This window comes from Gopherus evgoodei, chromosome 2, assembly GCF_007399415.2.
Source record: "Gopherus evgoodei ecotype Sinaloan lineage chromosome 2, rGopEvg1_v1.p, whole genome shotgun sequence".
NCBI classification, from domain to species: domain Eukaryota; kingdom Metazoa; phylum Chordata; order Testudines; family Testudinidae; genus Gopherus; species Gopherus evgoodei.
The window spans coordinates 209183822-209209960 of record NC_044323.1 but is presented as its reverse complement, the minus strand read 5'-3'; the positions used below and the strand labels follow the sequence as shown (position 1 = coordinate 209209960).

General features: G+C 40.6%; 1 protein-coding gene across 1 annotated transcript in view; it reads right to left on the bottom strand.

The window, feature by feature from the left end:
• Nucleotides 1-2226, bottom strand: part of DLGAP1 (DLG associated protein 1) — a 679455-nt gene extending 677229 nt beyond the window's left edge. Inside the window, exon 1 of the mRNA XM_030552824.1 lies at nucleotides 2023-2226. The gene's annotated coding sequence lies outside the window, so the exon portion shown is untranslated. The remainder of the gene's footprint in view (nucleotides 1-2022) is intronic.
• Between the last annotated feature and the right edge of the window lie 23913 nt (nucleotides 2227-26139).

Here is a 26139-nt window from a genome sequence, read left to right as displayed (position 1 = left end):
TTATCTAGATTACAAAAATAAAACCACAATTACATAACAGCCCTTGCTAAATGTGATATTTTTCTCAAGACACTGGGGGATTTATATAAATTTGAATCTGTTCACAGTAGGTGAGAATAATCCTCCAAAACAAGATATGTTCCATTTCTCCCACTCTGCCTCTTCAGAAATCTAGAAAATGATTTTTTTTAAAAACATGCACAATTTATACATTCTCTAAATTTGTTTTTGAAATGCCTTTAATCCCCACCTATACTACCAATCAAAAAGAAAAGTCTCCTGGTGATTGTCTGAGAGGGCATGTTTACACCCTCTACTTTCTGTACACTATTCCTGCTCAAAAATGCAAATCAAATGAAAATCCCTATTATGAATACTGAGTAGTATGGGCAGTAAAAATGCCTTCCCTAAATCCAGTCCAAGGTAAAGGACCAACATTCCTAATGAGATAGCATAAATTAGATTTTTCTGTGTCATAGATTTTCCCAACTATCCCTAACAGCAACTTCTAATGCCTTGTGGTCCTCAGGTCCTAGCCCAGATTGAATACTGGCCATTTTACCACGAGGGGTGGGGGCGGGAAGAGACAAATAATCCTGGCTTTTCAGAAACTGTCCAGTTAACATTTATGGATCTTTACAATATGTTGTTTACATTTGGCTGCTTTTTTGTGTTAGATGTTTTGAGGGAAAATGCCACACCGAAACACCTCTCAACTGTGAAAGGGATTGGGATGAGGAGCTTCCAGTTCATCTAGAAGCTTTGATCTTCCCACTCATTCCCTTCATACAAACACACAGACTAGGTTTGCTGTTCCTGGACTAGTTATCGGGTTTATTAGCGAGGGTCCTCCAGACATTTCAGTGCTGAACCTCTTTTAGCATCAGCTGAGCCAAATGCAGTAGCTGAAGCCTTAAACTGACAAGGAACTATGACCAATTCATCCTTCCTTGGGTTTTCAGCCATCCTCTCTAGCACAGAGAGAGATTTACACTTCCTAAACACAGCAGCGCAGACTCCTGAATGCAGTCTTCATTTCTTCCCTGTTTCTGCCTCAAAAGGTTCTCCAGCAGCCGCACTCCCAGAAAATGAAAGTGTAATGTGCTAGCTCCCTCCCTCCAGCCCTGCGGAGCGGGCATTGTTTGATTTTAAACCTAGCCCGGCTTACTCAGTTTGCTCGCCCTGAGCTACCGAATACAGGCAGGGTCTTCCCTCGGTGTCAGGGAATACCCAGCCCGGGGCTTTGCTGGGAGAGCACACCATTCTCACCCTACTTCTTTTTCTGGAGGGAGGGGGGTGCAAACCGAACTAGCTGTCACGCCCACATAGCGAGCAAGGGACCTATTTCAATAGCCTCTGCTGTTCTACCATCCCCTGTGTGCGCGCGTCTCTGCGCTAGGTGCACCGGGGGGGGGGGCAGCGATCGTTATCATGGTTACTACACCCCCGCGGTGTTATGACCTAGGAATGAGTCCATGCGGATCGGGGCTGGAAATCTGCGAGAACAACAGAGCGAGACACCCGGCGGGCGAGCGGGGCCGGGGGAGTCAGGGGGGCAGGCGAGGAAGGGCTCCCCGCTTTCCGCGCAGACCAGCCGCTCTCCCCAGACACCCGCGGCAAACCACAACGCGGGGCCAGCCCCAAACTCCCCAGCCCTACGATGCAGCAAATATGAGGGGTGGGGGCGGCTCAGGCGCCTTCCCTCGCCACCCTCCAGCCCCCCGCCAGTGATGCCCGCCCCCCTGACAGTAATGGCAAAACCTCGCCTCCTCTGCCCCACACCCCCCCGCCAGCAGCAGCCTGCAGCGGGGCCCGCGTTTGCTAAGCACCCCACACACACCCGCCCTTCCACGCACGGCCGGGGGCGACACCTCTCCCAGGGGAGGGAGTCCCACAGCCTCCAGGAGCAGCCGCCCCCGGGCCAGGCGGAAGGGGCCCCGCCCGCTTGCCAGGGGCAGAATGCAGCGCCCGGCATGCCGCCCGTTTACACGGCCAGCAAACAGCACCGAAGCGCGTGTTTACCTTGAGGTGCCCGCGCTCCGGCGGTCCAGCGCGGGAGGGAGAGCCGGGGACTGGCAGGAGAGGGAGGCAGCTGCAGCTAATCCCCTGTTTGTGGCCAGGCTTCCCGCAGCAGCCGTGTGCGGGGCGCCTTTGCCCCGCGTGGCAGCGCGCAGCCCTCCTGGCCAGGCGCGGGCGGCTGCACTGGAGTCCTGCACCGCGCGGCTTCGGCGGCGCCCGTGGAGAGGAGCTGGGAGGGAGACTCGCCGCTCGCACCCCTTGTGCGCACGTTAGTGCTGCTGGGGAGAGGAGGAGGAGCCCCGCGCTCCCTCGCCCACCCACCACAGCGATCGCTGCAGCCCTCGCTGCTGCTGGCCCCTGCACCCGCATGCAGCCAGCGCAGTGCCCCGCCGCGGCCCCCCCAGGAGTTGGCCGTAGGGTGTCCGGGCGAGCCTGCCTGACCCTTGAAGGGAGGAGGAAAGAGACACCCGCCCGGGGCACCCCACTCCCCGAGAGATTATGCAAGGGAAAGACCCTCCACCTGTACACGCAGGGACTAGAAATCACTCCCAGCTGCTGGGCTGGAGGGGGCGGAGGCAGAGAGACTGGGGGGAAGATTGGAGGAACAGGGAAAGGGGTTTACACGTGGGGCTTGCCAGCAATGTAATACCAGGTTCCTTGGGTAGCAGGGATTAGCCCACAGCAGTTTAGTAACAAGTCTGTACTGCTGCCATTAGGCCTTCTTACAATGCTCAGACTACAGCACAAAAGCATCTGTTAAATCTGGTGCTTGGGAGGAAGGTGCTAACATCCTTGCCCTGTCCAATGTAGACAGGGCATAGTCGGGGTGGAACTCTTATTATGACATATTTATACTGCACCTAGACTAGTGAGGAGCTGATATCTGATTGGGGCGTCAAGGTTAGAGCTGTGTGAATAACTGGTTTTTAGCTCCCTGGGCAAATCAGGAAAAAAATAGTTTCAGGTCAAACTGCAATGATTTTTTTTTGAATTTTTTTTAAAAAGTAGTATATATTTACACATTAGTGTGGGTTCAATGAAACATTTTGTTCAGCCTGAAACAGTTTCTTGTTTCTAGGTGGTTACATTTAAAAAAACAAATACTCTACACAAAAAGTCATTTTGAATAAAAAAATAAACATTGAAATGTTTTGTTCTGAAAGCACCAAAACAAAATGTTTAGATTTTCTCAGCAAAAACAATTAGGCAAATTTTACATGAATTTGCAAAATGTTTTCATGTCACCAAATCTGTATTTTCAGCAAAAAAAAGTTTTGTCTGAAAAATTTCACCCGGCATTAGAGGCAATTGATCTCATTAACTTCTGAAGATAAGACAAGATGCAATGGGCTCAAATTGCAGCAAGGGCAGTGTAGGTTGGACATTAGGAAAAATTTCCTGTCAGGGTAGTTAAGCACCGGAATGTCTAGGGAGGTTGTGGAATCTCCATCAGTGGAAAATTTTAAGAGCAGGTTAGACAAACACCTGTCAGGACAATGTTTAGTCCTGCCATGAGTGCAAGGGACTGAACTACTCGATGATCTCTGGAGGGCCCTTCCAGGCCTATCATTATTATATCAGAATAATGAACAGTGGTAATAATGGCTGGCTGTAAATTCTGGAGGGCTTTGTGCAAAGAGATATGGAAAGGTGTTTTTCACTCATGGATAAGTAACAACAGGGCCCCAAAAAAACAGGGATAGGGAGGTATCATCCCTGTACCATCCCTGTAGGGCTGATTCTGGCCAGAATGGCTTTAAAGAAACACAGACAGGAGAGTGCTGGTTAATGATGTGTAAATGCTGCAAAAAGTTATGGATGAACATTTGTTAGAATTTTTGAACAAATTTGCCATAACTGCATCCCATCTCTTTTTTGTGTTCTTAGCAAAATTTAGAGTGAGCACTGCAAAATATTCACAGAAAAGAACGTCCTGAATTTATTTTTGTAAGTATTCAAAGTGGAAATCTGATTTAGGGTTATGCTCATCCAAATTAGAGAACAGAAACATTGTGGCAATTATATGTCCAATCAAATACACTCAAATTTCAAATGTACTTAAAACAATACTTGCAACAAAGAGTTATTGGGAAATGTATAAGATCAAAGACAGTGCATTCAATCAATGAGTAAATTAATGTAAATTGAGAGCTATTCACAGATAATTTGGAGGAGGGGGAAGAAAGGCTAGATCGGATGAATAAACTGTTTCCAGCTAACTTTAGTGTTGGTCAACATGCACTCCACTATGTCTCTGTGAGTACAGGTATGTGAATTCAAAGAAAAAGTCTGTGGGAAATATACTGTCCTTGCCTTGATCCCTTAACCTTCCCAGGAAACACTGTTATACTTTCCCCCTTCTCATGCCTCCACAACCTCAGTCCCTATTTCAGGACACTGAGCTCTAGCGAAGGAGATTTATACATAGATTAATAAAGTGTACTAACCTCTATATTCAGTGGTTCCTTATTTTTTTCCATTATTTATTCCCATGTTTCTCGTCTCACCTCTCCAAATTTAAATCTAATCTTAAAACAATGATGGACACTAAGCTAGTATGCCTTTTAATAAAACCAGTTCTCAATGAGAAATAGGGAGGAAATGCAAGAGAGCTAGGAAGGGAAAAATCTATCCCTCTAGTCTGGCGCAAACTCAGCCCTCTTCCTACAGCTGCTATCTCTGTATATGGGTGCAAGCTGCAGCTTCAGCCTTTCTATATAACTTTAGCAGAGTGTTAGGACCACTGGATTCATGTAAAAATCAGTCCTGTAACTTTTCCCTCACTGAACCTAGTTCCATTGCCTACCTAGATGCTCATATGAAATCTGCTTTGTTTGGCTTTGAGCAGTCTCATAACCGGGCTAATGTAGTAGAAAAGGATATGGAACAGGCCTTTCAATCCAGGCAGAGTACCACACTATAAGCAAGTTGTACCAGTTAACACTTGTAGTGATTCAGCTGTAAAACTGGTTTTATGTTAAAAAAAGACAAAATAACTTGCAAAGGAGAAAAATTGTGTTTGTGGGTGATGTCTTTTTGCATAGGTGGCCTGATTTTTTTTTTAAGTTTCTTTTTTTTGTTTCCTTCTTGTTTTTAGTATTAGAAAATCGGGTCACATTTAGGCTAGAGAACAAGATGACTGGTGAATTAGTGGAATGGTGATGTCACAAAAGACAAGAAAATGAAAGCAGTTTTTAATCAGACTGTTTAAAACTTGTTTGTTTTTAACACTTGTGTTGTCATTTAAATAAGGACGTTTTGATGAGATTCAGCCCTCCAATTAAGGTTTAGCGAGCAGAACAAAATGTCTTTGAGACCTCTACCAAAGCCAGGGAAGACCAGACATGCCTTTCCTTACATTGCTTAGGTAATACAACAAACAGAATTAAAGTAAAACAAAAATCCACACCATTTCAGGCCTTTATACAGCATAATGCTGAACACATATACACACACACACACAAAAGTTACAAAAAAGCTTGCAAGTCTGCTTTAACTGAAAACAAGATGCTGAATCTGATCTGAGCTAATTTGGATAAATAGGTTAAAAATACAGGATTTGTTGTTTTATTTTCTGCTTATACATAGAGCAGTTTAGTACTTTCAGTATTCAATTGATTCGTTGTTGTCTTGGTAAGAACTATTCGACCTGTCATAATGAACTGTATTTTAATGTTGGCTTCAATCCTGGTATATTCTATTGTTGAAACCTTGAGGAAAAAAGTGAGAAGACCTCATACTAGAATTTATGTAATCCTCCATATGTAATTATGTAAAGATTTCTCCTGCCAGCAGTAGGTCTATGAAGTTGTAACTCAGAGTTTAGCAGAGTTACCTGTGTCAGCCTGAAAAAAATATAGCAGAAGGGTTAACTGCATTCTGCCTAGTCTATGGAATTGGATACTAGTAAAAAGGAACACGTAACACCTTAAGATATGAATGATGTGGCAGCAGAGGCTGAGTTTAAGAAGGGTCCCAGGAAAAGAGGTAGCTCCACTTTACTTTCAAGATTAGAAAGAGCTGAAAGGAGAAAGCATCCATTCTTGTGTGATGATCTTTTCTTATCAGCAACTCCGAACTACACTGTTTCTTGTTAACAATGTAGTCCATATCTGTAAGCAAAATGTTCAATTTTTCAGTTCCTCCTTGCTTCCTGGACTTTGGTGTGGGAACAGGAGTTTCCTAATACAGTTTCCTGGGCTAGGCTGGAGGAAAGCTTGAACTTTCTGTTCCTCCAAGAGGTAGATTCATAGATTCTAGGACTGGAAGGGACCTCGAGAGGTCATCGAGTCCAGTCCCCTGCCCTCATGGCAGGACCAAATGCTGTCTAGACCCTCCCAGATAGAAATTTATCTAACCTACTCTTAAATATCTCCAGAGATGGAGATTCCACAACCTCCCTAGGCAATTTATTCCAGTGTTTAACCACCCTGACAGTTAGGAACTTTTTCTAATGTCCAACCTAAACCTCCCTTGCTGCAGTTTAAGCCCATTGCTTCTTGTTCTATCCTTATAGCCTACGGTGAACAAGTTTTCTCCCTCCTCCTTATGACACCCTTTTAGATACCTGAAAACTGCTATCATGTCCACTTCCCGCCACCCCATTGGCCTGGGACAGCGAACTGCCATCAGTGGGAGCCGCGATCGGCTGAACCTGCAGATGCGGCAGGTAAACAAACCGGCCTGCCTGCCAGGGTGCTTACCTTGGCGAGCCATATGCCAAAGGTTGCCGATCCCTGCTGTAGGCTATCAAACGAACATTCAATTCCAATGAATCTATCACGTGGCGAGGGCTTGTTTTCATCCTCCAATCAACAGGAAATACTTCAGAACAGAGCACGCAAAAGTATTATCACAGATTTGAAGGGCCAGGAAACTCTGACTAGGAGATGAAATTGGATTATTAGTCAGATGTAAATCACTGAGGGGAAAATGCCCTATCTATGACTTTTTCAGTATTTCCTATATCAAAATCTGCCTGTGAACTGAAACAAATATCTAAAACAATACACTAAATAAATTAAATGGCAGGATATGGAAGGGTAACCAATCTCTGCCATTTTCCATTGTTATACTGGCCGCTGACTTTATTAATTGCTTTGGTCAATCTGTTTTTCCTTTTGTTTAGTATAGAGTTATTCAAAGCCAGACTTGCAGTTTTATGTATGTTTCTCAGTAGCTTACCTGGACAAGGAGTAGTAGCAGACATCTCAAAAACATTCTCTATTTATAACTCTCTTTCCCAATTTTAGTTTGCTACTAGAGACGTATATTATTGAGTGCCAGAGATCTGCAACAGGAAGCCTGGCAGAAGTGGACTAGGGAGGGTTCTAGGCAGAATCTCCACAGCAAAGCACAGAAAGAGCAAGACACAGCCAGACCAGCTTTATGGATGACACTATTATCCTTATTCTAATAAAAAAATTCCATGTTCATTATAAAAAGTTAGCAACTCTTCATGAATCTTTAACATTATCACATGACAATGGTTTCAGAAGTAGAGTAATTTTGAATAAGCACAAATAAGGAGGAAAAGAAAACGCTGAAATTCAACCTTCTACAATACTTTCACATTGATAAACCTAGGGAATGGCCTGAGTGAAGAAAGAGTCCTTTCCTGAGTCTGAACCATAACAAAACTTAATCGAGAGAGTGATGAAGTATAAGTCATCTCATAGATGTATGCAGTGGGGAATGAAGTACAAGTTGTATAAATCATTTGCCTTTATTGAGCAAGGAGAAAATAACTGCATAATTTAATTCCAAAGCCAGAATGCACCACAAGAACAGATAGGCTTTTACCCAGGGGTGCAGATGCCAGGAGAAAGCATGGAAGTCTTACAAGGACTCATACAAGCAATCAGAGCAGCATCATATTGGAATCAGTAAGAAAGAACACAAAAGTTTATCTAGTAGTTGGAGTTTTAAACAGGGACCTTTCAGAAAAATTACAGTTAGTGTCTGACCTAACTCTAGAACAGATCATGCAAATGACAGAGTAGTTAGAGCTAGGTTAGAGCCACCACTGCTGTTGGGCATCAGTGGGGATCTTCAGCATCCAAAAAACACTGCCGTCTGCCATTATTGCTAAGTAGTACTTTTAACAGGTAACAGTAGTAGGCCTTTCTTCTGTATGTAGACCAGCAACTAGTGGGGAACATGACATAGCCAGCAAGTTACAGAGACCCAGTTCAGCTGCTTATAGGGTTGCCATGTTATCCAGGGTTCTCTCAACCCAAAGCTCTTGATAACTTTACTCTTTGCGAGACAGTTTCAGAAAATAAATCATTAGGGACACAGCCCATCTGTCTGATTAAAGATTGGCACAGACCCAAGTGCTTTTATCCAAAATTATTATTGTATTTGAGCTCCAGCATATACAGATACGCAAAAGGTTAGAGCTCCCCAAATCTATAGTTACCCACAATCTGGAGAGGTCCTGAGTGGTCAGACAACAAGGTTCAGATGTCCAGCCCTCTGCCTGTTGCTGGGGATTCCAAGAGATGTCCAGAAGGTCAAATCCAAATCACTGAGACCTCCAGAGGTGTAGCGAGCGCCCTCCGTACCCTCCAACTGGAGAGGGCCCCGCAAGGAAGGGGGCCCCTAAAAGTGGCAAAAAAAATGTAAGGTATAACTAGGTAAGTGATATTTATTGACGCTATTGCACAATCCATGTTGGTTTTACTGACAAAACCGTGAAGTCATTATGATACATCATAATGCTATTGGCTACATCAGTTGTCTGTCGGTCAGTTTCGAATTTTAGTTGGACCCATTCAAAGAATGTGTATTTGCGTTCATAATGGCGGTCGGCGGATAAATGTTATTAATTTAGTTGTTTAGTTTTTTATTGTTTCCAACGCAAAAGCGTGCTTTGTGATGTCTAAGAGAATGTATAAGAGCGGAGCTAGTAAACGAAAGGCAGCAAAAGATGCCGAGAAGGAACTTGAGAAAATTCCAAAGTTGTCAATGTATTTTGCGCTGCAATCCAACGTACAGGTACAGGCACATGAAACGGACAACGCTAGCAGTGATGAATCGTATCCAGAAGTATCCAGAAGTGCTTCAAGTGAGGTCGAAGGTGAAGCCAGTTGTTCTACCAAACAAACTGTGACAGATATTCCAGCTGCTGCCGGGAAAGAAGTATCTGAATCTGAACCACTGACTGATGATCCAGGAGATTGGCCGTCTATAATATCGGACAGGCAAGTGTGTGACATTGTTGCACGTGGCCCACTGCAGCAGAATGAAAGTTACGAATTTCCATTTAACGAGGAAAGATGGAGGTTCACAAGTACTCATTTCTATTGAACCATGTCAAATGGCGAGAAAATAAGACGTTCATGGTTAATGTACTCAGTTCAGAAAGATGCCATTTTTTGTTTTTGTTGTAAATTATTTGGCACTGGTGACATACCGCTACGTTGTGGAACATCTGCTTGGAAAGCACTGTCAAAAAGACTTCAGCAGCATGAAACAGGCAAAGGTCATCAAGACTGTATGGTGAAATGGTTTGACCTTCGGTCAGGCATAGTAAACTGCACATCTATTGACCAGCTCGAATTGCAGGCTTTTCTGAAAGAAAGAGATTTCTGGAGAAATGTTGTCAAACGCACGGTTGATGTCGTTATTTTCTTGTCCGAAAGAAACTTGGCATTTTGAGGAAGTAATGAAAAGCTCGGCGATCCTTCAAATTTTTGGGACTGTTTGAATTGCTTGCAAAGTATGATACTGTCCTCAGGGAACTTTTACAGAGGATTAAGAAGGCAGAGACACGTGTTCAGTACCTCAGTCCACAGATCCAAAATGAGCTGATTCAACTTGTTGCCAGTAACATTCAAGAGGCCAACATAGCGCAGCTTAAAAAAGCAAAATATTATTCAGTTATTTTGGACTGTACTCCCGACGTGTCACATGAAGAACAGATGTCTGTGGCGTTACGCTTTGTTGAATGCAACGGTGAAGATGGTGTCAATATTCGTGAAGCGTTTGTTGGTTTTCTTAATGTTCATGATACAACTGGCGAGGGCTTATTGGAAGCGTTTCTTGAAAAGGCAAACAACTCAGGAATAGACATTGCTGACATGGGAGGCCAAGCTTATGATAACGGCGCAAATACGAGAGGAAAGAATAAAGGAGTTCAAGCCCGCATGCTAGAAATAAATGACCGTGCCTTGTATATACCATCTGGAGCTCACACTTGGAATCTTGTGATCTCAGACGCGGCAAAGTCATTGAAACATGCTGTTGACTTTTTCGGTCTGATTAATAGAATATACGTTATCTTGTCTTCTTCACCTTCACATTGGGATATACTTCAAGAACATATGCCAATATCTGTTAAAGGGTTATCGGACACTCATTGGGAGTCGAGAATTGATGCTGTGAAGCCATTGCGTTATCACCTTGAAGAATTGTGCAATGCTTTGTCATCTTTGCGAGAATATGCGCTCGAAAATAAAGATGGCAATACAGCAACAGAAGCCGGTGCGCTTTTAAACCATGTTACTACGTGGCCTTTTGTTCTGACTATGTACACGTGGTACGATATACTATTTCACATCAATAAAACCAGCAAATTAATTCAGTCACCAGATATGTCAATTGATGTTCTGCAGGCAGAAGTCGGTGCTACAATGAAGTTTTTGGAAGACTATCGAAATACAGGATATAACTCTGTGGTCACAAATGCACGTGAAATAGCAGAGCATATGGGTATTGAGCAGGTGTTTCCAGAAACCAGGGTGCGACGTAAGAAGAGAATGTTTGATTATGAATGTGCTGATGATTCGAGTCGTCTTTCTGCCAAAGAAAAATTCAAATCGCAGTTCTTTCTTGTTCTCACTGATCAGGCCATATCTTCTGTTTCATCGTGATTTGACCAACTTGTGGAGTGGTATAAGTTGTTTGGATTTCTGTACAACGCTAACAGCCTGAAGCAGTGTCACAGAGAAAATGAACTGGAGAATCACAGCAAAAATTTTGAAAGAAAAATGGGAGACATTGATGCCAACGAACTCATAATGGAATTGAATCGTTTTATTTATGTCATCGAGAAAGAGAGAGGACTTGTCATGGCAAACAATTTTTTAATGTACATATACAAGAACAGCCTTCAGGAGATATATCTGAATCTTTGCATTTGCATCAGAATTCTTCTGACCACACCAGTTACTGTCGCTGGTGCTGAAAGGAGCTTCAGCAGAATGAAACTGATCAAGAATATCCTGCGCTCAACCATGACAGATGACAGGCTTTCTGCGCTTGCAGTTATCTCAGTCGAAAACAAGATTGCCAGATCTCTGGACTATGACGCATTGATTAACCAATTTGCGGAGAACAAGGCTCGAAAGAAGCACTTTGCGTAAATACGGAATACATGTACACTGTAGGCCTATGTATACATAATATGAACCCTGTATATTGTATAAAATCAATACCGCATTCCAGTTTCTGCATTGTAAGGGGCCCCGGACATATGTTTGGAGGGGGCCACGTTCTTTGTTGCTACGGCCCTGGAGACCTCTTTCCCTTTTTATACTCCAAATGTCACATAGCTTGTCAATCACCAATAACTGCTGAACAAGCAGTTTGTTAAGCAAGAAGTTTCAAGTGGTTAGTTATACATGTGTTTTTGCAGAGTCTTTGGTCTCCTGGGCCCCAACACATGCGCACCAGAATTCAAACATAGACAGACTTCCTGTCTTTTCAAAACCACATACTTCAGCAGTTTGAAAGAAGAAATACAGGATGCTGCAGGATCATGCTCAATTCTTGTGGTCACTCTCCCTCCCCTCCTGGCCTGCCTAGTTATGCTAAGGTTGCTACAAAGGCTTTACAGCTGCTTTTTGGCAAGAACCATAATAATTAATATTCCAGTATTGGCAGTGGCCTTGGCATTTAGCTGGGCTGTCCAAATCTCCCCTGACAGATCAGAACAATTTTGCAAACTTTGAAATAAATATTTGTCCTAAGTGGCACTGTTGTCAGTGGACATAGCTGCACCAGAGATACTATACAGTTGAGGTACAGAAGAAAAAGATAATAGTTTCATTATTATTTGTATTACAGCAGCATTTAGAGACCCTTGATTGAGACTAGGCCATCATCGTGCTAGTTGCTGTTACAAATTTAGTAAGAGACAGTCCTTGCCCTAAATAGTTACAATTTAAACAGACAAGTTAAACAGAAGGATGGGAGATAGTTCTCACAAAAGACGTTTGTGGAAGAGCGAGGAATTGAACTCAGATTTTCTGTGGCCCATGCCAGTGCCATAACCATAACACTGTCCTTTTTAGCTGGTTCTAAATCAGTTGAATTGTTGAGTGTACCTCATAGCAAAGGTGTTTATGCTACTACCTTACAGAAGGGAGATAATCGTGTTGAGAGGAGTCCTAAACTTATTCAACAGGAGTTGACAACTTTGTGATGATTATCCAAATGAATCAACCAGACAAAACTCTCAAGGTCCAGAAGGTAAATAGATTTGAATAAGTGGTGGAACCAATGCCTTATCCAGATGATATATTAATTCCTGTTAAAGACTGTTTATATAGAAAAGAAAAGGTGAGTGGGCAAAAATGTGAAGTTTGCCTTTTCTTTAAAATAATAGCAGAGAGTCAGGCAAGAGGGGAGTAGTCATCTGCTTTGCAATGAAGCAGAGCAAGACATACTGCAGAGATACAACTGTTGTCTTTATTCTGTTGAAGTTCCTTCTCCAGTGTTAAAAGAAAGAACCTTTCTGTGAGTTTTTGTCATTGCTGCATGGGTGGATGATTCTTGATAAGTCAAGTGGCAAGCACTTGCCTAAGAACATTACTACCAATTGATCAAGATGCCCCATATCCAAAATTAAAACTCATTTTTATAACATGCTCAATTGCTCTCCACTTCTCAGCAGGAATATAAGGTGATCTCTCACATTTAGGATAGTTTTGAGGAAAGCTTTTAACAGGAACTTGTAATAGAATTACACTACAAAAGCAATAGGTAATTAAGACTTACATCAATAAAGGTGTCAGTCAAGCATTGGAAAGGGATTATCTAAGGGGCAATAAAGACTGAAAACTGATATAAGATGACATTTCAGGCCTCTTCCTGCTCCTATGGAAGTCAATGGGAGTTTTGAAATCAATTTTAATGGCAGCAGGATCAGGCGATTTGTAAATAAATAAATTACTTTTTCAGCCCCAATTTATGTGATCATTCACAAAAAAATAACACGTCTCAATAAAATGTAACTAAAATTAAGGATAGTCTTCCGTAAAGAACCTGTACTTAAACCAAAAGAGGAACAGGAACAAATTATGTGAGCTACTAAAGAAAAATTTATGAGAACATACAGCAATTTAGTACTTTTACCAAGCTTGAAACTGGGCAAAAGTAAATGTACTAGATATTTTAGAGTATAAGCATGTCTTCATATACGTTTGTACAGTGCCTCCTAGGACAACAGGGCCCTGGTATTGAATGTAGTCTCTAATACTAGAATGTAAATGTTAAATAATAAATAGTCATGTTAGGAATTTAAGAAGTGAGCATTTCTTGGATCCCTCCTAAACATGCTAGGCTTCCAAATTTCATCAGCCAAATTCTGCCCTTAATGCAATCCTACAGAAATCCTTTCTTTTCTTTTTATTCAAAAAACCAACCATCTCCTTTTTAAAAAAGTCTATGGGTAAAAAACTTTAAGCGACATCTGGGGACAATAATACTCCTGTTGATGTTAGCTGGAGTGACATGGAGAATTCTTGCACATCACTTAAAAAAAATCTATCGCTTAATAGGCTATGCAAGTTGACTGCCCTCCCTCCCCCGTCTTGCTTATTAAAAATATGAACTATTGCTTATTCCATAATTCCTTAGTGCTGCAGAGAGAGAGTGTGTAAAATATGTTACTAATAAACAATATAAATAGTGCAGTATTAATTTGGTGGCAACAATAAAGTCCTAAATTTTTCCTACAAACAGAAAAGAACGGTATAGGGGATAGGGACAAAAAACTCCATGAAAGACCCCCTCATGGAGTGCCAAAAGATTGTTCCTAGAGCTAGTTGTTATGAAAAAATCATCTCTTTATTTCCAAATGTTTGAAAAATATGTCCCACTGTTTTGTTGAAAAACTTTGAGATCTGAAAATTTTCAACCACCTCTAGTTCATTTTAGGGTGCAGTGTCTGCTCTACGCAGTGTAAGTACAAAGTGTTCCAACTTCCAAATATTTCCAGGTCTTTGTGATCCACCGGAGGCCAAGAACATCCACTCAAGAACTTCTGACCTCCACCCTGCTCCTTAACCCTCCAGTGGCTCTCTCCCTACCATCATGGAATCAAGTTGACAGGGCTTACTTTGCCCTTAGCAGCCCCCTAGTACAGAGAAACATGCCATGTAAAGTTAATACAGTCTATTCTTTTTTCAGTGACCATCTTGCTGATCGCCTGAGGAGAGGAAATAACATATCCACCCCTTTATACCCTCTCTCTTCCCACATATGGATCATATCTCCATGTCTTCCACGGGAGTAAGGTGTGTGATGCCACAAAAGCAGCTGATTCTCTGCTGTAGCCCCCAGGGGAGGTATCTGCCAGGTATTCATTTTTCTCAACGCATGGAGGCAGAGGGGACAACTGATTCAATATACTTGTCTTACCAGCAGCAAGTCTTACCACCAGCTGCTACTTGCCCAGGGCAGTTCCCCTGTCTGCAGAGCCATAGACATTACTCTGATTCAGATAACCTTCTCCCCCTTGGTAGCAGCCATATACTGTACTTCAGACATTATGCTATCATTGTTGATTGCTTGCTTCCCAGCAGCTGAGGCGGATTATACAACTCCAAAACAAAAGATTTGTAAGATGTTAGGGAACACACGTTTATACCTCCTGTAAGAAGGAAAATGAGGAGCTTGATTATATGAACTTCTTCCCTCCAAACTTCTTGACAACAATCCGATATTCAGAGTGCGCGTGTTTTGCAAGCTGATTTCCCTCAGTATCAGGCATCAAGCTGTAGAGCTAGTTTCCATGATCTTTCATAGTTTGTACAGCCTTGGAAAACTGCAGATACATGAAAAAAGTCCACAGTATGCTTTACTCAATTTTCAGAGGGCAGACACAAACTACATTGACAGCATTTTCATTTGAATCACTATTCCAAATGCCATTCCTTGTATAACAGAGAATCACAAAAGATTTGTTTTTGACCCAATACATGTTAAAACATTTCAGTGATACAAGCAGGTGTATATAGTCGTTAGTCTTTTAAAAACACATTTTTAATATAAAAAAGGCATTCAGTAAAGGGGAGCAAATTAATATAAATAAATCACTTCAGCACTACAGCACAGCCATCTTTGGGGTAGAGGGTATCAGACAGAAAACTAGTACACAGCTTATTAGACAACACGGAAGGGAAGAAAAAAGAGTTTGGACAGTGTTACCAGGTGAAAATGCCCATTTATGAAAAATACTGCAGTGTAGGGTAATCAGTAATTCTATGATTCCTTATACCCAGCGGCCAGATTCTCTACAACATTACCACTCTTTCACAATGCTTCAGTGACAAAGTGGCCATAAAGCTGACTTAACTGACTACTGTGGAGGGAAAGTAGAAGCAAAAAAGCAAATGCAGTTTTAGGTTGCACACACAGAGGAATATTTTCGTGGGCTATGGAGGGTTGGATTTGTGAGAAATATATATATATATATATCTTCAACAAAAAATCAAGGGGGAATAGGATAACCACTTGCAAGCATGTAAACAGTGAAGGAGACAAATAATTTAAAGTGTAGTTAAACTCTCAAAAGTCACTAGGAATGGCATAGAAAGGTCCCATGTTTGTCTCACCATGTATTTTTCAGATAGCAAGTTGAAAAATGGCGTTGAAAACTCCCATCCTTGCAATTCAAACTGGGGTCTGAAGGTTATGTTGTATTCTTTCTGGCTCAGGGAACATTACTAATAATTAAGATTCTGCTATTAGAATTTGATTAATAATTCTGTTATTGTTTGGGCCAGAAACAAATCAAATACACTTTTGCTGCATTGGTTCTGCAGGACTAACAGGAGTATAAATAGTAAAAACTTAATATTTTTCAGAAAACTTAGCAGATGTGATTTAAAATACACACAAAGAGAAAAAAAATTGAATAAGAAAGTGATGCTTTTAAAATAAAATAGCAAATTTTCTGACCATAACTGCAGTGCAATGTGTTTCTTGGGGCGGGGGGGGGGGGAGGAGGAAGAGAGAGAGAGACTGTTGCAACATTTTTCTTGATATTTAGCCTATATATGTTTGATATTAGTCTGTGGAAGACTCCTGAGGGAAGTAGTAAAAGCCTCATATCTTCATTATTAAAAATTTGTTTGGACAAAGGAGTTGAGGCTACATTCCTGCACTGCCAAAGTGGTGGGTTAACTAGCTTAATAGGTCTGTTAAAAAAGACAGACTTTGTATTGATTTGCATGCATATTTATATGATAAATCCATAACCCTAAAATAAAGGAGGAAGGCTTAAAAGGTGGTAATAATTTATAATCTGTGATTGTGTGAAAAGGAGGTTTGATGTTACTCCATCCCAGAAAATGTAGTAGTTTGCTTTTCTTCCTATAGTTATCATCTTACTTTGTTCTGAAAATGGAACAGAGTATACCAGCCAAACAGCTCACTGTCATTCCCTGAGATTAGTCCATTCAGTTTGGAAAAGATATTGTAAATCCCTGAAGGAGTCTCCACCCAACACCTGCAATTCTGACCGCTACCAGTACCTGTACTGACTGATGAAAATCTGGAGCAATTGATGCATCTCATGATTGAGGTAGCCAGTGGGTCATTCAGGGATTAATCTTCTCTCCTTGAAAACACAATAACCCAACCAAGCACTGACAAAACCCACTCTGGATACATCGGATCTAGCCAATTACTACCCAGTATCAAACCTTAAATTCCTCAGAAGGATCATAGAGAAGCTAACCAAAGGCCAACAACAAGCTGATCTAGCTAAAACCAATATCCTAGGCCTTGGACAATTTGGATTCAAGCCAGGACACAGGACGGAAACAGCTTTAGTGACACTGATGGATGATCTCCTGCTGTCATTGGATGATGGTCAGACATTCTTATCATCCTGGACCTCATAATATAGAATTCTTACTAACACACTTGACCATAAGATTCCTGTCTCCACTAAGAGACATAGCAAGGATCCAGAAAAGTGTGCTAATATTTCTTCCTTTGCTCTTTGTGTTCACTTTCTATTGTCTTCATGACTAGAACACAGGCTATGTGTTGCCCACAAGGTTGTTATGCTTAGCTGGGCTGAGAATGGCCTTTTCAATTTCTAATTTAAATCAAAACATTCAAAGTTCAATTGTGTAAATCTGCCATGCTTTTGGCTCTGAGAACTTCCTCTGATTAACTAGAGGCAGTGTTGGGTGGGGAAACAAAGGCTCAACCAGTCATTTTATTGAAAACAATAAAACAGCTATGTCTCTGAAAAGGTTAAGAGCTACTACACACCACAGTCTTGGATAGTTACCCTTTACAAAAGGAATGATAAAGAACAAAGTCAATTAGTTCTCAAAGTTAAGGATGTGCAAGCAGTGCAATTAAAGTTAATCAGAATGAACATCCACACATGTTCTTATAGACATCACATTAATCAAAGTGTAAAGTAAACAGGGAGAGGTATATACAGCCAAATCTCTCCCTTTTTAGGTTAAAACAAACAAAACAAAACAAAACAAAAAAAAGCAGATGTGGTGAGAAGAGATCCATGTCTCAGCAGGTTGCATCTCTGTATTATCATCCCTGCTGCAATGGGAGGCCTGTAGGGATGAAAATTTGGGATAGGGAATTTTCTGTGAAATATTTATAGAAACTGGGATTAGCAGAGATTGCAGATCTCTGTTTTATCTCAAAGCCAGCCCTTATAAGCCCTAATCAGTGTGAGTGTTCTGCTTTCAATGGTACAGGATTAGCCCATACAGCTCCTTCCCCCTGGATACTCATGTTCAGTCCCTCAGAGGCTGTTGTTCACAGGTTAGAGAATAGCAGTCATTTACGCTTAATGCATCTTAAATTCTAATAGATTTCAAGAGGAAAATGCTGCATGGATCAATTGCTCTAACTCCTCCCAGCCCTGGCCATGTCATTCTCTTGTTCCCCCCTGCTACTAAGAAACACTGTCAGTAGAGGGGTAGAAGTGTTTGAGTGAGTGTTGTAGTCATTCTATTTAAATTAAGTCTCATGATATTTGGTGACAGGTGTCAGAGTGTTAGCCGTGTTAGTCTGTATCAGCAAAAACAATGAGGAGTCCTTGCGGCACCTTAGAGACTAATAAATTTATTTGGGCATAAGCTTTCATGGGCTAAAACCCACTTCATTGGATGCATGAAGTAAAAAATACAGGATAAGGTATAAATACATGAAAGGATGGGGGTTGTTTTACCAATCATGAGGTCAGTCTAAAGAGATAAATCAATTAGCAGCAGGATACCAAGGGAGAAAAAATAACTTTTGAAGTGGTAAGAGAGTGACCCATTACAGACAGTTGACAAGAAGACCATCATAGGACCTAGCCACACCAGCCGCACCATGATGGGCTCATTCACCTGCACATCTACCAATGTGATATGCCATCATGTGCCAGCAATGCCCCTCTGCCGTGTACATTGGCCAAACCAGACAGTCTCTACATAAAGGAATAAATGGACGCAAATCTGACATCAGGAATCATAACATTCAAAAAACAGTAGGAGAATACTTGAATCTCTCTGGTCACTCAATAACAGATCTAAAAGTGGCAATTCTTCACCAAAAATACTTCAAAAACAGACTCCAATGTGAAGCTGCAGAACTGGAATTAATTTGCAAACTGGATACTATCAGATTAGACCTGAATAAAGACCTGGAGTGGTTGGGTCATTACAAAACCTAAACTTAATTTCCCCAGTACTAATTTCTCCCCACTGTTGCTCACACCTTCTTGTCAATATCCGATGATATTTGGTGTTCTTCTTAAAACCTCAGCTCCTGCAGTCATGTAATTATGCCAGAACCTCACCACAATAAGATGGCAGTCCTGTGGAAAAAAATGGTATGTGATCATGAGGGATCCTAGGTTCCATGATAAAAAAATCTCAAAATTCTCTAAATTAAAAAAAAAACCAGCATTTTTCTGCAATTAAAATGAAATGCTGAACTTTAGTTTCCCTAGCCACAATATATAGATCAGGATCAGTTGAACACAATAGATTATTGATATATTTACAATTTTTAAGCAAGTTTGACACTTATCAGTGCCAGCAATCATTATGCAATTGAACCATGTATTCCACCTAGTAACAATTAATTCGGGTAAAAGTGTTGGCAAATCAACACTCTGTTTATTCAGGTATCTCAAGAGCCACGCATGATGAGCTGGAGCTTTTACTAAAAGTGACTTCATCAAAGCAAGAAAGTGATCTGTTTGCTTAAAGGTATCTCGCCAAGTGTTTCCTGCCAGAGCGACTATATGTGCATAGCAATGAATGTGGGCACAGTTTGACCTCAGGTTGCAAAGCACATCATTCCAAGCCTTTGCCATGTAGCTTGCACTGTCTGTTACAAATGCTAATATTTGATCAAGCTGAATTCCACCATGCAGGAAATCAAGGCTTGTGAAATGGTGGCATGATTAACTTTTCCGAGATACAGATAAATCCATTTTATGCAGAGAAATGTCTGCTTTTACCCACATTCAAATAAAATTTGAAATGACAGGTTCATGCTGTTGTTTGGCAGTCGCAAAACGCTGGAATGATCCAGTCACAGTGCATTATTCCTTTACTGTTGTCCATGGCCCTACTGTTTCAGCTTCTTGTTTTCACTTCTTTTCATTCAGTTTGTTTAGCACTTTCCCTGTGTTCTACAATTGTCTGCTTTCGAATGTGATCTACAGCCATGCTGTGTCCAGTACAGTACATTACCATCAATGTGAAATTTGTCCTTGCCAAACTTGTGACAGTTTTTTGAGGTGATTTTTAAAGTTTTTGACATCTTTTCATAACTTTAATTACTCACTTCTGGAGGCTGAAGTGAAATTTGAACCCTATACTATGTTGAGGAACCTTTACATCTTGGAAGCAGTTTACCCGAGTATTTTTAGCTATGTAAATTTAAAAGGCATTCAAAAAAGTCAACCACAAGAGTGGGAAGTTGCACACATTGAAAGGGATGTCACTTTCAGTAAAATTTAGTTAATATGTTTTTTTTAGGGATGTCAAGCAACTAAAAATAATAGAATACCATTTATTTAAATATTTTTGGATGTTTTCTACATTTTCAAATATATTGATTTCAATTACAACGCAGAATACAAAGGGTACAGTGCTCACTTTATTTTTTATTACAAATATTTGCACTGTAAAAAAAAGAAATAGTATTTTTCAATTCATCTAATACAAGTACTGTAGTGTAATCTTTTTATCATGAAAGTTGAACTTACAAATGTAGAATTATGTACAAAAAAACTCAGTACTCAAAAATAAAACACTGTAAAACTTTAGAGCCTACAAGTTTAATCAGTTTTACTTCTTGTTCAGTCAATCACTCAGACAAACAAGTTTCTTTACATTTGCAGAAGATATTGCTGCCTGCTTCTTCTTTAAAATGTCACCTGAAAGTGAGAACAGGTGTTTGCATGACACTGTTATAGCTAGTGTCGCAAGATATTTACATGGCAGATGCACTAAAGATTCATATGTCCCTTCATGCTTCAACCACCATTCCAGGAGACATGCATGCATGCTGATGACAGGGTCTGCTTGATAACCATCCAATGCAGTGTAGACTGATGCACATTCATTTTCATCATCATGAGTCAGATGCCACCAGCAAAAGGTTGATTTTTGGTGGCTTGGGTTCTGTAGTTTCCGCATCAGAAGTTGCTCTTTTAAGACTTTTGAAAGCATGCTCCACACCTCAGCCTTCTCAGATTTTGGAAGGAACTTCAGATTCTTAAATCTTGGGTCAAGTGCTATAGCTATCTTTAGAAATTTCACATGGGTATCTTCTTTGCATTTTGTCAAATTTGCAGTGAAAATGTTCTTAAAATGAACAACATGTGCTGAGTCATCATCTGAGACTGCTGTAACATGAAATATATGGCAGAATGTGGGTAAAACAGAGCAGAAGACATACAATTCTCCCCCAAAGAGTTCAGTCACAAATTTAATTAATGCATTATTTTTTTAACAAGCATCATCAGCATGGAAGCATGTCCTTTGAAATGATGTCTGAAGCATGAAGAGGCATATGAATCTTTAGCGCATCTGGCACATAAATATGTTGTCACACCAGCTACAACAGTGCCATGCAAATGCCTGTTCTCACTTTCAGGTGACATTGTAATTAAGAGGTGAGCAGCATTATGTCCCATAAATGTAAATAAACGTATTTCTCTTAGCAATTGGCTGAACAAGAAGTACGACTGAATGGACTTGTTGACTCTAAAGTTTTACACTGTTTTGTTTTTGAGTACAGTTATGTAACAAAAAAACAACAACCTTACATTTGTAAGTTTCACTTTCATGACAAAGAAATTGCACTACACTACTTGTATATGGTGAATTGAAAAATACTATTTCTTTTGTTTATCATTTTTACAGTGCAAATATTTGTAATAAAAATAATATAAAGTGAACACTGTACACTTTGTATTCTGTGTTGTAATTGAAATAGATATATTTGAAAATGTAGAAAAACATCCAAAATATTTAATAAATTACAGCTGGTATTCTATTGTTTAACAATGCAATTACTTTTTTTAATCGTGATTAATTTTTTGAGTTAATAGTGCGAGTTAACTGCGATTAATAAACAGCCCTAATGTTTTTATTTTTCACAAAATGTAAAAAGTAAAGATTCTCTGTAAAAAAAAATACCCGCCCCCAACAAATTCCACATTTTTCCGTGGCAAATGGCTATCTAGGATCCCTGGTAACCATGCAATTAAAGACTGTACAGTAATGCATATGCGCAAGGGGGCCACATTAAGGTGGCACAAGTGACCTTAAAATTCTGGCATTTGTCTAGCTTTGAGATAATTGTAGCTCTATTTGGAGCCTTTCAGCCAAATTCCACTTTGTAAATATAGGAGTAACTAGTGGAGTCAAATCTTCCATCTGAAATCATAACAGCCAAAGTGGAGCTTTCAACTCCCATTGACTTCAATAGGCATTTTGGGCTCCAAGCACAAGTAACTTTGGAATCTCGCAAGTTCAGTCCTCAGTTTAGTGGGGGTCATGAGAGTAAAGATAGTCAGGTGCTTAAATATTTACATGATTAGGGGTCTTAGTCTTAGATATCCAACACCCTCTTCAGGTTATTTTAATGTTACCATCTTCAAATGTAAGTCCCCCTTTGTTGAAAGCATAATTCACCAGGCACATCATTGAGAATTATGAAAGATATATTAATTCTTCTACATCAACTTTTCTACTTAGTATTTGTTGCCTTTGTTTTCTCTTTGATAAGAATATTTGTGAAATAAAAGGAGTTTTGGACAGAAGTCCCTTTGGTCCTATGTGTTCCTACCCCGAAGTGACAGCTTTAATCTTTGACACCACACAAACAATCACTGTTTGTCTCAGGGCTGTTACAGTTCCAGGTAGAGAATAAGTAGCCAGATGAAAACAGTGACCAAGACATTTCATTTCATTATATAAACACACTTACACATTTTGCATTTAGAAGATACATCGTTTTTGTTCTGTGTTTATACAGCGCCTAGCACAATAGGGGCCTGGTCCATGATGAGGGTTCCAAAAAGCTAACAAAACAAGTGCTCAATTTTGAAAACTCAGCCAGGCTTTGTACACTCCTTGGAGTCTCTGCCTCAAATTATTCCTGCAACAGCTGTCATTCCCACCCCAGTCTCCATTGAACTTTTTGTTGTAATATTGTGAAACTATCTGTGCCTGCATCTTTTTTAAACCTGTATGCACTGTAAATATTGGGGCTGCTCAGTAACAGGTATACCAAACATTTCAGGTGCCAGTAGTGTGCCAGGAGTACTGCAACTTGGAGACAAGCACTGTAGGTGCTTCAGCAGATAGGCCTTGGAGGCAGTAGCCTTGGGATTGTCTGAGTTTGGACCATGGCTCAGGGAAAGATTGTTCTACTATGGCTAGAAGGAAAGGGAAAGGTTGTAGATACCCTAAGTACAGAGACATAAATAGTTGCAGTTCAAAGTGAACAAAAGAAGTATGTGTCTGGGTCTCTGGGGCAGTATAATTGAGAGTTAAGGCTTGTCTGGCCGAGAGTCTGGGCTGCCCTCTCCAGTGCAGTCTCTATTCAAGCAAATAGGTGCTTAAAGGTTCCCAGGCTCAATTAGTGTCTCTCATAGGGGCCCCTCTGCACTGACTCCCTGCCCAGCCGCTGCTGCTGCTCCCCTATTAAGTCCTGCACTTACCTGCACCCAGCTGTAATGTCTGGCTCTCACTCTTTTCCACACATGGCTCTGCATGCAATTCCTGGGGAATTCTGCCTCCAGTTTCTCTGCATCTCCTGACTCACTGTGCAGCTGCTGCTTCCCAGAGTCCATCCACTATCTGCTTCAGCATTTTTCCCCTTATGTGACCCAGGGAAAGGCAAGTGCAGTGGGGAGGGAGGTGATGGGAAACAGTCCTTGCTTAGCAGATCCATAGCAGTGCTGTGGGCTCTCTCTTTCAGGTACTGTACAATAATAAGTATGAAAGATTCCTAATTATTAGTCTTTCAACTTGAAAGCATCTCTAACAAGTCTTACAGACTATATAACCTTGGACTTCATATTCAAGTATTGGAGACTTGGAACACCATCTGAAGTAGAAACCTGAGACTTCCAGTGATGTCAATTCCACTTGCTCGTAAAGAAGTTGGTTCTATGTATGACTCTTGCTCCAGCTCTTAAGAAGACTTTTGGTGGTAGAATTCCATATATCCATGCTTTTCATCACCGTGTTTCCTATTCTGCCTTAAGATAATCTCCACTGTAAGAATAACTTACTTTCATCCCTGTTTCTGCTGGCAAAATTGTTAACAATTTACAAAAATTTGTTAAGGAATTTAAAAAAAAAATCTCCAAAAACTCATTAAGAGAACCAGAACCAAAACCAAAAACCTCAGTCAAAAATCTGCTTCAACAAACTACAATAAGTCACTTAGGTCATCAAAGTTTGAGTGACATTGCCATGCCCTGAGAGGGAAAAAAACAGAAAACCTACTCTTCAGTCCAGAAGTTTTAAGCCACTGAAGTATTAAACCCTTCAGTTCTGTGTTCACATAACTGCCACTGACTTCAACAGGTGTTACAGGTGCATAAGTTTGCAGGGTTAGGTTCTACAAATGGTGAAAAGGGGGCAGTTGTATGAATCACCACATTTCATTGGAAGAGAGCTAAAGCGACAATATCAAAACTTAAACTACCAAATCCCTGGCTACTGCTTATGAAGCAGCATTCTGAGATTTTAACATACACCTAATTGTGCAGTTATTTTGCAAATGGTGGGTTACCTCCCTCAGTCAGGGGAGTTATAATAATCTGCAGAAATTCTTTCAGTTGTTTGCTCCAACTACTGGTGTTATTTAAGTCTTGGCTGGCTGAAGCTAAGTCCAGATAACTCCCATCCACCCCCAATCTAAAACACTGAATCATTCATTCCACTAAACACGTGCAATCAGAAATGGAGATGTAGAGTTGTGTATTATTAGCATAAGGATATAAATAATCTAATTAAATGCAAATCCTGTATGCATATTAAAATAATTATGCAAAACTCTAGATAAAAATTATGTAAGACAACTGAAATTAAGAAAACACACAAACATTGAGTAGAGTTCCATGCAGACAGAAAAAAATGTGTTATTTTTCAGTCCCTGTGATTGAGATGGTTGATGACATCGATCCCCTTCATAGAAATTCAGTAAACAGTGATATGGGAATGTGTGTGGATGCCTTATGATTTGTTAACTTTATAATATCACTTGGTCCTTCTGTTGCTCTTTGTTCCACTAATCATCAAGTCTCAGTGGTGGTCTTAGTGACCTGTGAGAGAAAAGTGAACATAAGAATGGCTATACTGCGTCAGACCAAAGGTCCATCCAGCCCGGTATCCTGTCTACCGACAGTGACCAATGACAGGTGTCCCAGAGGGATGGACCTAACAGGTAATGATCAAGTGGTCTCTCTCCTGCCATCCATCTCCACCCTCTGACAAACAGAGTCTAGGGACACCATTCCTTACCCATCCTGGTTAAGAGCCATTAATGGACTTAATCTCTATGAATTTATCTAGTTCTCTTTTAAATGCTGTTATAGTCCTAGCCTTCACAACCTCCTCAGGCAAGGAGTTCCACAGGTTGACTGTGCGCTGTGTGAAGAAGAACTTCCTTTTATTTGTTTTAAACCTGCTGCCCATTAATTTCATTTGGTGGCCCCTAGTTCTTATATTATGGGAACAAGTAAATAACTTTTCCTCTTCCTTTTTGCCACACCACTCATGATTTTATATACTTCTATCATATCCCCCTTTAGTCTCCTCTTTTCCAACTTGGAAAGTCCTAGCCTCTTTAATCTCTCCTCACATGGGACCCATTCCAAACCCCTAATTATTTTAGTTGCCCTTCTCTGAACCTTTTCTAATGCCAGTATATCTTTTTTGAGATGAGGAGACCACGTCTGTACGCAGTATTCAAGATGTGGGCGTACCATGGATTTATATAAGGGCAATAAGATATTCTCTGTCTTATTCTCTATCCCTTTTTTAATGTTCCTAGCATCCCGTTTGCTTTTTTGACTGCCACTGCACACTGCGTGGACGTCTTCAGAGATTTATCCACGATGAGTCCAAGATCTCTTTCCTGATTAGTTGTAGCTAAATTAGCCCCCATCATATTGTATGTATAGTTGGGGTTATTTTTTCCAATTTGCATAACTTTACATTTATCCACATAAAATTTCATTTGCCATTTTGTTGCCCAATCACTTAGTTTTGTGACATCTTTTTTAAGTTCTTCACAGTCTGTTTTGGTCTTAGCTATCTTGAGCAGTTTAGTATCATCTGGAAACTTTGCCACCTCACTGTTTACCCCTTTCTCCAG